Source organism: Crocodylus porosus, unplaced genomic scaffold, assembly GCF_001723895.1.
Source record: "Crocodylus porosus isolate Cpor-Errol unplaced genomic scaffold, CroPor_comp1, whole genome shotgun sequence".
NCBI lineage: Eukaryota > Metazoa > Chordata > Crocodylia > Crocodylidae > Crocodylus > Crocodylus porosus.
In genome coordinates this window covers 27,289,131-27,305,473 of record NW_017728907.1, presented here as the reverse complement: position 1 = coordinate 27,305,473, position 16,343 = coordinate 27,289,131, and the positions used below count along the sequence as shown (strand labels likewise).

The 16,343-nt window shown below is 41.1% G+C and overlaps 1 protein-coding gene across 2 annotated transcripts in view; it reads right to left on the bottom strand.

Moving 5' to 3' along the window:
* The window catches only part of COL11A1 (collagen type XI alpha 1 chain), a 255,815-nt gene that overhangs the window by 196,115 nt on the left and 43,357 nt on the right, over positions 1–16,343 (bottom strand). The window lies entirely within an intron of this gene.

Sequence of the window (16,343 nt, the reverse complement as noted above, 5' to 3'; positions counted from 1 at the left end):
AAGGCCAACCGTACCTTGTCATGCATCCACAGATGCATCTCAAGCAGGTCCAAGGAGGTGATCCTCCCCCTCTATGCAGCACTAGTCAGGCTGCAGCTGGAGTACTGCATCCGGTTCTGGGCGCTGCACTTCAAAAGGGATGTGGACAACATGGAGAGGGTCCAGAGGCAGGCCACTCGTATAACCAGAGGGCAGCAGGGCAGGCCTTATGAGGAGAGGCTACAGGACCTGAACCTGTTCAGCCTCCATAAGAGAAGGCTGAGGGGGGATCTAGTGGCATGTTACAAACTAGTCGGAGGGGATCAGCAGGCACAGGGGAAGTCCCTGTTTCCCCATGCACTGCCAAGAGTGATCAGGAATAATGGTCACAAGCTGGCAGAGGGTAGATTTAGGCTAGCTATCAGGAGGCGCTACTTCACTGTCAGGCAGCTAGGGTCTAGAACCAACTTCCAAGAGAGGTGGTGCTGGCTCCTACCCTGGGGGTCTTTAAGCAGAGGTTAGATAAACACCTTGCTGGGGTCGTTTGACCCCAGTACTCTCTCCTGCCAAGGCAGGGGGTCAGACTAGATGATCTACTCAGGTCCCTTCTGACCCCAGAAAGTATGAAACTATAAACCACTTTGAGCCTGTTTTGGGGGTGCGTGGTATATAAATCAAATAAAATCAATCAATAATACACTGGGGTTTAACTAGATCCCAGACTTCAGTAGGTTCTTCTCCCTGATTGTGGAAAGGTAACCAGAAGGAATTCCATCATGGTAGGTTAATTTGCATAGTGAGAATGGAAGGAACCAGAACAGCAGTGCAGACAAAAGCCTACCCTAAACCTGATTCCTGCTTTAAATGATATAGAAGCTCCTTTACTATGGATCTCTATGGATTTGAGATGATAGATATTCCTGCTTGTGGCAAGAGTTGCTCTCAAATTCAGCTGCAGGGAGAATTAGTATTGAAGGCATACAGTGAATTTTTAAACATTGACAATTTCTTTATAAACTTTTTAAAGCCAAAGCATTGGGAAGTGTAATCTTTCAGGTTCATGTTGTATGCCATATTAAAGTAATGATGTCCACTGGAAAACCCACTGTACTGAAAAGTTAATCTGTTGAGATCAAAACCCCTCAGAGCATTTAGAAAAATAAATGAGCTGTTTATTTTAAATGGAAAAGGAAGATACAATATACAGAAAAAATAGTAAACTGCTAGATTTTTTTTTCTGGTCTTTACGTATTGAATTTATCCCGATATATATACTTCTTTGGTCAGGTTTTCAGAGCTAATCTCTATACTTGATGTCAACATCACCCTTTCTAAACCTCTGTTAAAATCCATAATGAGAATCTATAACAAGAATAAGAGGCAAGGGAAATTCCAATAAAATGTGCAACTTCTTTGAGGATTTGAAATATATACCTGGCTTTAAAAATAAGGAATTAATTATTTAATTATTGCATGCAATTAGTATTTTGTGGATCCTAATGATAGTATTTGTGTCTTCACAAAACCAGTCTTACATATTATTTCTTTTATAGAGACAGTGGCCCGAATTCTTGCTACTTCCCATTTCATTTTATAATATCACGAATGTATGGTAGTACACTAAATAAGTATTCTCAGATGGGCATGCCATCTATATTCTGTTTGTATATGAGCCTAATATCTCTGACCTCAACACACACTAACATCTCATTAATACACGGCCGGGCAATTATTTTGGGCGGAGGGCCGCTTATTGAGTTTTGGCAAGCCATCGAGGGCCACATGACAAGCAGCTAGGGGCAGATTAATATTCATTTTCTCTATTTTTAGAGGCCCCGCAGGCCAGATAGAATGTCCTGGTGGACCGCATCCCGCCTGCGGGCTACATTTTGCCCACCCCTGCTTTAATATCATCTGTCACAGCTAACTATGGCCAGGTACAGACATTATACTTTTACCGGTATAAATGATAGGAAACCAGTCTATACCTATAACAGAACAGAAGTTCAGGACACAGAACCAATCTATACCCATAACAGAGCAGAAGTTTGGCATACAGACTAATTTAAAAATGACGGGACCCAGTCTAAGATCCCCAGCCCTCCAGCAACCAAGGGTGAATGTGTGTTCTGTTCGCTACCAATGTAAATTTTGCTGCTTATAAAAAAAACATCTAACTTGCATCATTTCCACTTCAGGCTTTTTGAATTTCTGTACCTAGCTTAAGTGACAGGGGAAGTTCCAAAGATATTATTACTTCAGTCATTCCAGCCTAGGGAAGCAAGAGAGATAGCACTACTGTTTCTCCTAATATTCATAGTCTTGTTCCCTGGTTCCAAATGTAGCCAAACATCCCCATTGTGGGTGTTGGGCCTCTGAGACACCCCTTCTATAACTGTCTCAACAGATTAATAATCACACAGGGTGAAACTGATTTATGTGCAAAAGGCCAATATAGTTTATGAAACACTGGAATTACATTTAAGCACTTTGAGGGATTAGGTAGGGCCCTAGCCACAAGGTAAAATTCATAGGCAAAGCAAAACACATCTTAATAACTATCTCAGATGGGTGAGCCCCATAGTTATGGAGCTAGGTTGCTCTTAAGACACATTAAAATATGAAATTACAGCATGGTCCAAGCAGTCATTTTTAACTGCAAAAAAGTGAGGCATTCTAGAATGACTCTGTCATAGGAAATTTAATTCACTCTTATTTTCACTAGGCCAAAATTTATTTTTAATACACAGTAAAACAGAAATAACTTAGATAGCTTACAGACTGAAGAACTGGAAATAACCTCTCTCAACTGCAATTTAAATGTTACGGACAACTTTTGTATATACATTCTAGATTTCCTAAATCAAAGGGCACTTCTTATATTCATGCAACAACTGGAACTGTGCTTAGCATAAAATCATAATCCCCAGTCAAAATCTCCAGCCTTGGCTGTAGCCAACATCCAGTGCTTCTGAGGAAGGTGACTAGGTGGATGATGAGTGGAGCATGACAAAGCCAAGTGCCAGATGTCATATAAGCAGAACTCTGGAAAAAATATATTGGTATCTTCCATTTCCATAGACTAACCAAAGCCAGGATTCCAGGGTGGAATCTTCACTAAATCAATAGAAACCCTAATACTCTGGGTAAGTGCCAACCTCCTCTAATTAGTTATCTGACAGTAAAACCATGGACTTTGAATAACAGCAGTCTAGACAGCCTGTTTATTATTTCTATAGAATTTAGAAAAAAATGCTGTAGAATTCATTTAATCTTCCTGCAAAAGCCCAAGGGACTGACGAGTTCCAACAATCTTAAATATAATATTCCATAGCCCAGGTCCACTGAATAATACAGCTACAGAAATACATTTCACTAAGAGCTTGCCAGCTTGAAGCAATGTAAAAACAATAAATCATGAACGTAATATTCTATACAGGCCAAAATTTCCACAGAATCAATGTCTTCTTGACTCTGAACGCCCATACTCACCCTACCATATTTTGAGCTTTGTTAAGAAAAGATTTAATATGGCTGAATATAAGATTTTATCTTCAAAACATGGGACAAGGCTGTCCTTAGATCCACCATATTCTGTTGCAATGCCTACCTGAAGGCAATGGATCTGAATTCTGATTCTGGGATCCATCTCTGATACCTACACATGAAAAGTGCCTGTAATCACACACGCACATGAAATGAAGCCAGCCCCAGAAGGAACATAGGAATTGCTAAATGATACACAACACTTCCTGAACCAGGACCTAAAGAATGCCACATCTGATTGAGCACTGTTACAATGATCCTTGTTGCCACATGAAGCTGAATTGGAATTTGGTGTGCTTGTACAGCCAACACATGCAAACACTTGTTGTTGCTATTTATCTCTGAAACCTCACCTTTTAGAAAATCCATCCATGACATACAAAATCAAATAAAAAATAAATCTCATATGTAAAACTTGCTGAATTGTTGTAAGATGTAACACTATTGATGCTAGACTGTTAACTATAATTACAGTTTAGTTACATTTATAGTTCTTGGCTTCCTGATGAGAGTCCTAAAAAAATATCTGAACCCCAGAAACACACTTTTTTCCTTTATCCACAGTGTTGAAATTTGGAAACATAACAAAAATATTAAAACAGGAAGGAAGGAGCCAAATTGTAAACTTTGCCACTTTTGCTGTTATTCAAAGTCCATGGTTTTACTGTCAGATAACTAAAGAATGCCACATTTTGGTAAACACCTTTGAAATTAAAGATTTCTTTCTTAAGCTGTAAGTTAGCAACGTTACCACTTTTTGATGGTATGAGGATCGCTTCTAGACTTTTTTTTTCCCTTTCATTTCTACCCATCCATTAACAAGCAGTTACAACTGACTGCTATAAACTTTTGAAAATGGTTTGGCATGACAATTCAAGTAACTTAGCAGACCTCAAAACTGAGCGTACCTCAATTGACAAAATGCTATAGCCAAGTAGCAGAATTAGAAATCATGACAAAGGTGAAGGCAGAACTCCACAGTATAAATCAATGGTTCTTACTTAGGATGCTGTGAGAACCTGCCTTGAATATCACAATGCCAGCACCAGTGTCATGGAGAGAAACCTGTGCCATGGTTTTCAGGAGGTATGTCATAGCCAAACTGGGAAGATCTGCAGCATAAGCATAATGTATAATGTAATGCAGGCAAGCTCACCTTTTGCTGTAGCTACTTTAGTTAAGCTCTGACAGACCTCCTAAAAACTGAAGCACGTGGCATGGTTTCACCCTGCAGTGGTGGCATGGATAAGCACATAGCAACCCCTTGGCCTACCACCCCTCCCAAGTCTCATATGTCCTTTTGCCCGTCCCCTGCCACTACCACCCACTCAGCACTCCCATAGTTCTGCATGTCCAGCATGGCACCTCGTTCCTGCCAGGTGGGACCAAAATCACCATCCCGTTAACTGGGATGATCTAGTTAACTCTGTTAAGTAGATCACATCATTGGGAGCCTGTACCTGTGTGGGGATGCTGCTCTGAAATTACTGTGTGTTGGAACAGACTTGATTAATTAAATCTGCTGGAGCGTGCTAAAAATGAGCGCACTCCAGCAGCCTTCACATCTCCTGTATTCAGCACCCCTGCACTTCAAAATGGTGGCAAGAGTGCTTTAACTAAAGTTCATCACACAAGCTTTAGTTAAAGGGCCCCCACTGCCATTTTGAAGCATGAGGTACTGAATACATGAGATGCTGTGGGCGCTTTAATTAGAGCAGCTCTTGCAACCACTTTAACTAAAGCACCTCCCCCACCCCTCGAACATTTGTAAAGATGCCTATTGAGCCCAGTTCTGCAAACAATGGGTCCTGAAATTCCTATGGGGTTTCAATCAAAGTTTTATAAATAAGAGTTGTTCATCTCCTCTACAGCATAAGGACAAGAAGCCTGTTCTGTCATTCTGAAAACTAAACTGTTGTGAAAGAAAAAGTAACTGTGTAGGGAAATCCTTGCATAATTTCAATAGTAGTTAATGACTTATTATAAAATACCTCTCTTATTACTCACATCATTGATACTAAATTAAGAGTGACAAATCCTTAAAGCTGGCAAAATATAAAAAGATCCCTGCTATTTATCAAATATTTAAGCTACAGACATACTTCAGTGGACATACTTCAACATTTTTGTACCAAAGCCATGAACCAGCAGCTGATTTCATTTCCTCTTCCTTTGCAATAGTCTAAGAGTACATGTAGGGATTCCCTCTGTGTGGGAACAGTTTACATGATTATGGTTTATGAAGCAAACCCCTACAAAAGCTTAGTTTTAAATAACACAACAGAAAGGTCAGGCTATATTTTTTTATGGTTCAGCTTTTATAAAACAGTCCAGCTGAAGCTAAAAGTTTACCTAAGTGAGAAAGTGCTTATCACAATGAGTATAAGCCCCATAATCTGCCCTGTACAAAAATACTATATTTAGACATATTTTCTCTTTAGTGGTAGTTCAAAAATTATTTAAGCAATACATTCTCTCTTCTTAAGGATCCTTCTCTGCTCATGTTGCTTTATCTTTATTGAAGTCAGTATCCTGTTTGTGACTTCAGTTTGTATAATCAACTGTGGTATCACTAAATATTGGTTTAGGACTTCACTTGAGGAATAGGGACAGCAGGGACAGAGTAACTCCTACTAATAAGCCCCTTATGATAAAAAGGAAGGAAAATGCTTGACATAATTTGTTTCAGTGTACTTATGCAGAACCCCTGGCACGGCTTTACGAGCCAATGTGGTTCCCATTTTCAAAAAAGGGAGGAAGGAAGACCCAGGAAACTATAGGCCAGTCAGTCTTACCTCGATCCTGGGTAAGCTTTTTGAGAGAATTATCCTGGCACATGTCCACAAGGGGCCAGAAGGAGAGGTTATGCTTTAGGGGCAACCAACATACATTCATTAGAGGTAGGTCCTGCCAGACCAACCTGGTGGCCTTCTACGACCAGGTCACAAAATCCTTAGATGCAGGGGTAACAGTGGACATAGTCTTTCTGGACTTTAGGAAGGCCTTCGACACTGTCTCTCACTCCATTCTCATTAAAAAACAAGGGGACTGTGCTGTCAACACCTACACAGTCAAATGGGTCACTAGTTGGCTGGAGGGCCGCACCCAGAGAATGGTGGTGGATGGGTGATTTTTGACCTGGAAGGATGTGGGCAGTGGAGTCTCCCAGGGCTCAGTCCTTGGGCCCGCACTGTACATCTTCATCAGCAACTTGGACGAGGGGATAAAAAGCACCTTGTTCAAGTTCACACATGACACTAAGATGTGGGGGGATATGGGCATGCTAGAAGTGGGGAATAGGCTGCAATCAGATCTAGACAGGTTACAGCAGTGGGTGGATGACAACAGGATGGGTTTCAATACTGACAAGTGCAAAGTGATGCACCTGGGAAGGAAGAACCAGCACCATACCTACAGGCTGGGGAACTCCCTTCTCGTCCGTGCAGAGGCAGAAAAGGAATCACTATTGATGCCAAGATGAACATGGGCCGGCAGTGTGGGGACGCAGTCAGAAAGGCCAACCATACCTTGTCATGCATCCATAGATGCATCTCAAGCAGGTCCAAGGAGGTGATCCTCCCCCTCTATGTGGCACTGGTCAGGCCACAGCTGGAGTATTGCATCCAGTTCTGGGCACCGCATTTCAGGAGGGATATGGACAACATGGAGAGGGTCCAGAGGAGGGCCACCCGTGTGATCGGGGGGGCAGCAGGGCAGGCCTTATGAGGAGAGGTTACGGGACCTGAACCTGCTCAGCCTTCACAAGAGAAGACTGATGGGGGGGTCTAGTGGCCTGTTACAAACTAGTCAGAGGGGACCATCAGGCATTGGGGGAATCCCTGTTCCCCCGAGCACTACCAGGAGTGACTAGAAATAACGGTCACAAGCTGGCAGAGGGCAGATTCAGACTAGACATCAGGAGGTGCTACTTCACTGTCAGGGCAGCTAGGATCTGGAACCAACTTCAAAGCGAAGTGGTGCTGGCTCCTACCCTGGGGGTCTTAAAGGAAAGCTAGACGAACACCTTGCTGGGGTTGTTTGACCTCAGTACTTTTCCTGCCATGGCAGGGGGTTGGACTTGATAGGGTCGGAAGGGACCTGAGTAGATCATCAACTATGAAACTATGAAGTTGAATATTCTTTAATACTATTGTGATTTACACAGGAGAGAACTGCAATCACTCTTAACATATTTTTAAAGCAAAAACAAATATATATATTTAAAAATGTAAAACCTCCATCTATGTAATATTAGCATTTGTTTCATAAGTATTTATGTTCAGTAGATTTGCATTGCTGGTAGCCCAATAGAACTATTTTGATCTAGTTGGACCAACAGAAAATTACACTAAGAGATCACACATGGTAGGACTATAATTAAAATACAAAAAGGAAAGATCCCAGTAATTACTAACAAAAGAAAGTTTTACTTGTAAGAGTGGGTGACCAGAATGCAAGTGAATAAATAGGTTAAATTCTTGACAGCATAAAGATTATTCACAAGTTAGCGTTGCAGAATCAGGCACATCATTTTATGAAACATTTTCAGGTGAATCAGAAGACAATCTCCAGGCAAACTACAAGCTAGAAGTTTCAACTGATTAGCTCAATGTCTAATTGTAACCTACTTGAATGCTGTGATGAAAAGTACAGAGAATGTGACTGGAAAGTAAAACAGAGGACAGCATAGCAGAGAGAAGGAGCAGAAAGAGGATGAGCACTGTCAGGGTGAACAAAGAAGCCAACAATGTTAACTTTCCTTGAACCACAATTTTTTTAAATACTCATTAGACAAAAAACAATCAGTTGCCTTACTCTAAGTATGCATTCATGGTGATACAAAGATTCTTAAAAAAAACCTGAAGATTTTCACAAACGGAGCAATTTCTTAGGACTCCAAATGAATTCTCCAAAAAAAATTGATGAAGCAACCTGATTAAAAGACAAATCATTTTTGCATCCAGCAGACTCACTCAAGCCCAGTTAGAGTTAATGCACATGTAGATGTGCCGTATGTAGATGTGTCCTATGTAAAATGTTGTTATTGGGCCTAAAATTAACCCCCGATTCCCATTAAATGCCACTCTAACATATTATGGTGACCTTCCATAACAGGCCCTCTGTGACCTATTATGGTAGTGTAAAACGGAGTGTTTCAACTGAAACCTGACATAAATCTCTCTACTCTGCTCCTAACAAAATTACTTCAACACTGTTGTGGCTGCCTGCAGATGGGGAAGGTTGGGGAGAGGAACAGAGCAGATTGTCAATGAGCACTCTCCAGTACATTCTGCCTCTATTCTTCTAGATGCCACTCTCTACCTCTGCTGCAACCAGGAGAGGCAGAAGGGGGTGATTCAGGAGTAGCATTGCCCTGGAGTCTCCCAGAAATAGATATAAGTCTCCAGGAGACTACTGAGAGTCACCCATGAGATAAATGATAAGTCATTCATTAAAATAAATATTAAATGTTGAATCCGATTTGTACAGTTGTCCAGTGGATTGGAGCATCTCCCTGCCAGAACTGGTAGAAGTACAGGGAGCATATATATGACCTCCCGTCTCCTGATTCTCAAATGGGGAGTCCTCTGAGACAGGGAAGGCAGAAAGCACAGGGAGCACTCACTGACAGTCTACCATGCTCTTCTCCACCCTTCCTTTGGTAGGGTGCAGGGAGAGCATGGAACAGTGTGAGGTCCTGAAGGACCAAGTCCTCTTGTGTGCACTCCATAAAGTGTGGACACATAATAGGAAGCACTTCTTTTTGAAGGACTTGTAAATAGTGCTGATTTTCTTCAGAATTTTTTTTGGAGGACTTCCACCATTTCCCAAATTGTTCAAAGGGCATGCACATCTATCTAATTGTTCACTAGCATTTCAAAGGCACTGGAAGCACTCCCAAAATTATGTCTGTTTTCATCCTAACGGAACCATTGGGAGAGTTCAAAGTTAAGACAAACTCCAAGTGACAACTCCAGCCAGAAACTGCAGTAGGTAGCTAGAATGTGAAGCAAGAGCTGTGGGGATAAACCAAACAAAATGCTGCCCACTGGGCACAAAAGGTATCAACATGAACTTAACACCAACAGCATCCCTACACTCTATTTGGTCAAGCACCTAGAAAGCAGATACCGTTATAACAATCCACAACACATCAGTTTGCCTGAACTTTTTACATATGTGGATATATTGATTGAACATCTTGACATATGTAGATATATTGATTGAACTCACAAATTTTAATAAGATTTTTTTACATAACAAATCCCTATCTAAAAATAAAACAGATGAATAAAAAATTCCATGGTGTATATGATACAATGACTTAATGACAAAATAATTATCTCCTGTGGCATGCATTACTATATTTTTTCACATACTTTGCACCCCCAAATAAGGCACACATCTTGTTTTGGGGGAAACAAAATGCAGATAGAGATTGTTCCAGTGTTATAGCTGCACAGAGCAGGGGCAGAAGCTAGTCTTCTTCAGTTCATTCATTCTACCTTTCCTGAAACCCTAGCTGCTCCTGAAGACTAATCTCCAAAATTGTAAATCTACAGTTTTGAAAAGAACTAAAAACTTCAAGGCTATAAAATAGAAGACAGACCAAGAGTAGCTAAAAGACAGCAAAATTGCCAAAAGAAAGGTTAGCTTGATTAAAATATCAAAACTATTAAAATAGACAGATGATCACTAACACATGTAGAGTGAAAAACAATGAGCCATTAAGTCAGCGGATTCCCTCAGCTGACTGAATAGAAATGCCACTGATGCTTCAAACAAGAATCAATGCTGGAGCAGGAATTAAAGTGGGGTGCTTTTATTCTAGAGAGAAAAGCAGCTTTCCCACTAAAGACACACATCCCATTTTTGGGCGGTTGATTTTTGGGGGAAAAATGTGTATGTTATATGCAAGTAAATGGTGGAGACAGTATCACAACTCCATTTTAACAGCCAAAGGAAATACCAAAAATCCCCAGTATTTTATGGCATTTGGGGTACTTTTAGTTTCTCTCTGCCACAACCTAAAGTGCCAAGACAGAAAATAAAATAACATGCATTACAGCAAGTCATAACTTCAAAAAAGTTTCCATTCAAATTTGTTTTTTGGAAATATGTGAGGAATTCTTTTGTGAAAAGAAGAGTAAGTCTTCTTTTTTCCACAGAGTGACTCATCCTTTCTATATGTATTTAGAAGTCCAAGCTCAACAGTGAAAACATTACGACTCAGCAGACCCTTCAGTGCCTTCAGGGAAATTATATTTTCCAAGTCTTATCACTGATTCCAGACCGCATCTTCACAACCGTCATTCCACTTACATAAGAGGCAAGCTTTGTTTATAGAGATAGGCAAAAAGGTAAAAGGGTGGAAAAAAAATGTTATCCCAGAAAAAGGGTATTTATGACTACAAACTCAGGTAGCTAAATGCTATTCTATTCCACTACTTGATTCTCTGAAAAAACTGTTAATGAAAAACGTGAACATGTCTTCTTTCTCCTGCTCTCTCTCCTCCTCCTTGCTGTTTGGTTTGGTTTGTTTGTTTGGGGATTTTTTTTGACAATCTTAAAGGAAAAATTATTGTGCATTACAAAAGCAGATGTATTTGTGGATTTTCAGGGATTTGAACAGGGTAGAATAGAATTGCATTTAGGTGCCTAAGTCAACTCAGACACGTATTAGGTGCAATAGAATGTAGTTCTAACTTATTCCCTTGATGGAAACAAGGGAACGAGGGGTACTATGTCATCAGATACCCTTGGAAAACTAAATCATTAAAGAAATGTAATCCCACAGCATCATTGCAAGCTGTAAAAAGGTTGCTGTTCTTAGTGCTGAATATTTACAGTTAAAAAAACAAAACAAAAACCTACACAGCTATTTCTTTGATGAGTCATAACCATCTCTCTCTTAAATTGGTTAGAAGTGTAATTGAAACACTGGTTTGCTGTTCAGGGTAAGAGCTTTTGTTTAAAAGCTTAAAACTCATGCATCACTAGTCCCATGCTTATTTTTTTTTTGGAGTATACATTTCATAAAACCTACATAAAAGTCTATTTAAGGCAGGGTGGCAGGAGGCCCTGTTAAGGGTCCTATGGCACAAGTGCTACTGCTGCAGCCTGATGAAACCAATCCACATACCTCATATGGAGCCAGAGGAGGACAGGGCTGCAGCAACAACCCCTAATGCAGACAGGAGCATATAATCTTGCTACAGCCCTTCCTGGTCCAGCCCTGCACACTCCTCCCAGAAACAGAGGTACATAAAACCCTTCTACTTGGCAGCAGTGGTGGCAGGATTCCCCAGTTGAAAACTATGGAAATAACCTGAGACCACTATAACAGTGGTTCTCAATTAGGGGACTATAACATTCATAAAATGAATGGTGAGGTGCCTTCAATCTAAAAAGGTTGAGAACCACTGATTTGTAGATGATATCTTTTATTGGATGAACTGGCCCATAACAGTTAAAACATCACCTGAACCTGGACCATAATGGCTACATCATCACTCAAATGACCTGGAGAAGAATGCACTGCATTCAAAAGCTTGTCTAAGTCTATCCCAAACACGAAGTTGGTCCAATAAGAGGTATCACCCATAACAATCCTTGCCTCTCTCATATTTCCTGGACCACCAAGACAACAACATCATGGAAACACTACCACATCTATTTAAGCCTGTAACAGGACTGGAATACCAGTGGTGGCCATCACACTTTCTCATGGTGACTCACCTCCTGTACCACTCAACCTCTCTTTGCATTTACCTTGATCTTGTTAATAAAACTTGGAAAGGGAGGCTGCCCAAGGGTCTTAGTGTGAGCTATAACCTGTATTCTTTACCTGCAGTTCCCTCTCAGAACTCACTGTTCCCAAGCAATTCTTCTGGCTGAGTAGGCCCTCTTGGCCCACATGTGTCCACAAGGGCACCCATTGCCTAATGGGATAATCATGGCCTCCAACCTCCCCTGTAGCCCATGACTCGCAGATGTACTGATCAAACAATCAGTGGTACCTACACCCCAGTCTTTCATCCAAAATTCTACACCTTTTCAGTCTCTTATCAATCTCCACCCCTCCTGGAGCTTTCTCCAGCCCATCCTTGCCCCCACCCTTCCTGGGCTGTGGGCTCCTCACCCTGGCTCTGCCCTTCTTTGGGCACTGGGATCTCTGTAGCCCCTCTTCTACCTGTTTCCTTACACCCCCACCACCCTTCCTTCCCCCGGGGCTCTGGGCTCTCAATAGTCTTGTCTTTGTCCCTCCTGGGCTGTGGGTCCTTGAGTCACTGCCCCTCCTACATGGCTAAACTACTACTTGCCCTGCCCCTTTCTCACCACCAGCAGCCTCAAGCCTCATGTGCCTTACTGGCACCATTGGGACCTCCTGACCACCCCTACAATCCCAAACCCAATCATCTGGTTAATCCAATCAAAACATAAACACGTCAGCTATAACGTAATTCTCTAAGCACACTGGATCTCTTCTGGAATCCCCATCCATCCTAAATCTAATCCCCCTGCCATCCCTCATCTTCTTACTGACAACTCTCAGGGATCCCAAGCTCTCTATTGGACTCTCATCAGCAGGCATCTTACAGCAGAGCTCCTTCCACTCCAGCCTCCAGGGCCAGACTGACTGCTTATGCTTCAGCTCTAGTTTATATGCCAGCCAAGCCTTACTCCTTTACAATCAGGTGAGTCTCTGGGCTATCTGCAGTTGTTCTCCAAAAAGTTTTGCTTATTGGCCTTCAGGGTAGCCTATAGCAGCAGACAGTTGTAGTCTTGCTTTATTTCACACACAAGACTCTTGTCTTGTATTGGTCACAGGAAACTGCTAGCCCTGTAGGAGGCTTCTTGCTGCTCACACAGGTTAATCTAGTATTGTACTATTGCTGTGCAACTAGCACAGCAATATGCACTTCCCATTTATGGGTTCTGGCTGCCTATTCTTTTATGGCTAGTCCCAGTCTTGACTGCCTGAGCACAGTTTGCCCCTGTTTTCCTCTTTATGAGCTACAGGAGTCATAGGCTCTCTGTTATGGTGCTGATCCATATCTGACCAGCTTATTTCTGACATAAATTTTGGCTTTACTTTTCAGAATCAAACCTTCTCCCGGTCTCCTATATGTCTAGTTGCCAGTAAAGGGGTGAGCGTTTGAGAGCTACCCAAAGTAGTTGCTTTCTATCTTAGCCTTGTCATGTCTCTTCTTTCTTTGAAAAACCTGCTTTTATTTAAAGGAATGAGGAAATAACATTATATGGCAACAATCAGATGAAACAGGCCAGTTCTGCACCCTAAGCAGTAGCAACACATAGTGCAGGAGTAACGGCTGGAGATTCACTGCTGCAAGGGGAAATGTGGTTGAGAATTTGATGCTTCACCCCACTATTGTGATAATTGGCATCCAAATTGCTATCGACATTTTTTTTTGTTGTTTTAACTGGCTGCACATATCACCAAGTTTATCAGTTGCACAGAGTTTTTGTTAACTTCTACAAGACCCTCACAATGAGTCCTACATTGGAGTAATGAAGGGGTGTATGCCCCAAAAAAGACATTGGTGTGGTAATCCCTCTACTTAGGAGTTATCAAAGGAGGGGAGGTGTTGGGACCCAGAGGCCTTCAAGCCTGTGTTTGAAATTTCTGCTTAGCTCAACCTAGGTGCTTAGTTTGAATTGTGATTGAAACATGCAACCAGTAAAAGGAGATGTTGGAAAAATACTGTCCCTTAAAACAAATCAGGAAATTGGCTAACTACATTGAATAAATATAATCTGGGTGAAAAAGGAACAGTCATAGAAACACCTACCCCCACCTAAGAATGAAAAGATTACCTCAAAATAGAAAAAGTCCAGTTAAAGGTAACCATATTTGACAAACAGAAGCAAGATTATTAATATGTGTTAGGAGGAAGACTGAAGCTAATTTTATTACGAAATGCAAGCCATATAATATACAAAAAGCGGTGAGAGACTGTACCCTCTGGAACACTCCTGATGAAAGCCTGAAGAGATCCTGTCACCAATCCAATTTCTTGTCTTCCCATTTGACATGGGAACCAGGAGCCCTGGACAAGACTTTATGGTTTGATCAACCAGTGAAGTTGCATTCGCAACATTACAGGATGGTGAAAATCTGCTTTGACTAGCTGCAAACCTAAAATCTGTAATTGCTAACACTGCTTCAATTCTAATTAGAGTTGTACCTGTTACGGTTCAATAAACTTCCCTTTAGTGTAGAACAACTATGTCTTAGACTTCTTGTCTAGTATAAGATCCATTATAGCATCATAGGGATGCAACAATGTCACCTTTTTTAGTCACTGACATGTATGTCAAGCAGCCATTTAAACACACATTCTTAGATGCAAAAAAAGAGAAGATGACACCTCTCACAGCTGCTAACTAGGGGTGTGTGAAGTGAGACCTGTTTGATTCAGATTCGGTCCAAATCAAGGTTGGTGATTTGATTTGTTGATTCGGATCACTGCCCCTGATTCGATTCAGCCAAATCTGAATATTCAATGTTGATTCGGAGAATCAGCAATTCAGACATAGACACAGCTTTAAAAGTTTTTTCTACATACCTCAAGGTACACAGCTTGTAAATGCTGTGATGCTAAGACACATGGAGCATCCCACAGGAGTGCGGGAGGTACTTCCAGTCCACTTCTGGGTCCACCAGGGAGTGCCATGGATCAGCCATGGAGGAACCCCAGGTGCTCCTCCCAGACTCAGGAAGCACCAATCACCAAGCTAGGGGGGGAGGGGAAGTCCCAGCTCACTCCCAGGTGGACCAGAAGTGCTTTTGGTCCTTTTCAGGTCTGCTGCCAAGCACACTTGGGACCCCTCTATGCTTGGGAGCTCCTGTGTCCCATGAGCCCCAGCATTGCAGTATTGATAAGCCACCTCCTATCTAAAGGTTTGTAAAAAAAACCATTTAAAGCTGTGTCTATGTCTGAATCTCCAAATCTTTCCCAATTTCTCCAAATCAGTTTGGAGGGTTCGGATTCAATTCAGAGAGATTAAAGGGTTCCTCTGGGGAATAGGAGAGTGAGGCCCTCAGATCCATTCCAGCCCTCCTGCTTGCTTACCCATTGTTATATTACTGATAACGATGATGTTGAAATAGAAAGAGAAGGATTCTATCTAAAAAAGAAACTCATAAAACAAGGATTACTAAGGTTTGAGGTAAAATACTTAAGTTGTGACATGATTGAAAGGTTTATGATTGGTCAATTTTATATCTTTTTTTTTTTCTGAATAGTCATCTATACTTATGTGTGAAGGATGGTAAAATACCTTTCTTTTTTTTTTTACCCTGCAATAAACTATACTTTTTGCCCTTCTTTCTGGGAATATTTTGGCCTTCCTTTTGCCACAAAAAGCTTTTGAAGGTTTACACTTTAATTTTAACATATATTAAAGATGGTATTATTATTACAAAACAGTTCCGAAGATGATAGGTCCTTGACTGCTTTCTGCTTTGACATAAGTATTAAACAAACATAAAACATATACAACAGTGTAGCAGCAACCACTGTATTTGTATTAAGACAACTGTGTGAGACAGTTGATAGATTCTTTTGAGGCTTCATAACACTAACCAGTCCATTACTGTATCAAGAAAGTTTAAGAATTAAAATAAGGATTACACAATACAAACCCATCAATGAAGCACGGACTTCATGGCAAAATGTTCATGACAGATTATGCTAATAGCTATTGCATTATTTAACTTATAAAATCAAAATAAGATAGTATGAATTTATCTTTCATAGTAAATACCAGAGCTGTCTAACCTCAAAACAGTC